This window comes from Cavia porcellus, unplaced genomic scaffold, assembly GCF_034190915.1.
Source record: "Cavia porcellus strain 051 isolate PalLab524CR breed Dunkin Hartley unplaced genomic scaffold, mCavPor4.1 scaffold_6, whole genome shotgun sequence".
NCBI lineage: Eukaryota > Metazoa > Chordata > Mammalia > Rodentia > Caviidae > Cavia > Cavia porcellus.
In genome coordinates, this window is record NW_026947489.1 from 56107272 (window position 1) to 56108472 (window position 1201).

General features: G+C 56.0%; 1 non-coding gene across 1 annotated transcript; it reads right to left on the reverse strand.

The window, feature by feature from the left end:
• Window positions 1–283: 283 nt before the first annotated feature.
• Window positions 284–355, reverse strand: Trnac-gca (transfer RNA cysteine (anticodon GCA)). The gene has a single exon. It is a non-coding gene; the product is annotated as a tRNA-Cys (tRNA).
• Between the last annotated feature and the right edge of the window lie 846 nt (window positions 356–1201).

Here is a 1201-nt window from a genome sequence, read left to right on the forward strand (position 1 = left end):
AGCAAAGGAAAGCAAAGCAAAAACAACAACAAAAAAGGCAGAGAAAGAAAGGCGCAAGACAGGGATGAAAAGGTAAAAGCAGTTAGGGAGGAAACTGCCAGCCAAGGTCCTAGGTTCTATAATCTGTAGTCCAGAAAAGCCCAGAGCAAAACCCCTCGCAAGTCTTGTGTCAGGTGCAGTCCACATCCCCAGAGACTTGGGAGACTCAGTGTAGGCAGGGAGAAGGAAGAGGGACTGGAAACACGAGCCTTGTAGGTTTGGCAATAAAGTGGGTCACCAAAGTAGGGGGAACCCGGATTTGAACCGGGGACCTCTTGATCTGCAGTCAAATGCTCTACCCCTGAGCTATGCCCCCACCTGGATAGGTGTGCGTAATAAGCACTGTAAAGCTGTGTGGACACACCTGTCTCTCACACACCTGACAGCTGAGCCTCAAGAGCCCGGCTGGCATCATGCCCGCCCTGCCTCACAGGCTGCCGTGACCTCCTTTGCACACCTGACCACCACCTCTTCTGCTCAGCAGCACTTCCCGGCCCCAGTCCCTGCCTCAGGCTCCTGCAGGCTTCAAAAGCCTGCAAGTCTGCACACACATTGGCCTCCACACTCAGCTCCAGCAGCCAGAGCAGCACTCCAGGAGGGAGTTACTAAGTAGACTTTTTGGAGGCCTGGAAGGGTGGAGCGGGATGTACCAGGGAGGGCCTGGGCTGGGGGCGTGGGTGGGGATGAGGGCTGGGCACAAGCAGAGATGCTTGGTTTCCCAGAGGACTCAGCAGACCCACTGCCTAAGGGACTTATGGCGGCTGTGCGTTCACAAGGGGATTTCTGGCCTCCTCTGCTTCACAGGCACAGCGGAGACGAAGATGCTGGTTGCGACCCTGAGCAGCAATGGCACAGACGCAAAAAGGGTAACAGTGGTGAAGCAAATACTTGGGACGCACGACCCTATGAGAAGCACCGTTCCAGGTCATGAGAAGGGACATCTTACCAACAAGCACTCTGGCAGAGCTGTGGAAGGACGGTGTGGGGGTAAAGCCCCAAACTACCTGTCATTGGCCGACGGGGATCTGGGGATCTGTGTCCAGACTGTTGGCTGCCCTGGCTCTCGAGACAATGGATGCCGCTTGCTCGCTGTGAAAGACCCTGGCAGCCCTACAAACTACCACAGCCCTCCATAGCTCTCGTGCAGGCCAGAAGAATAGGC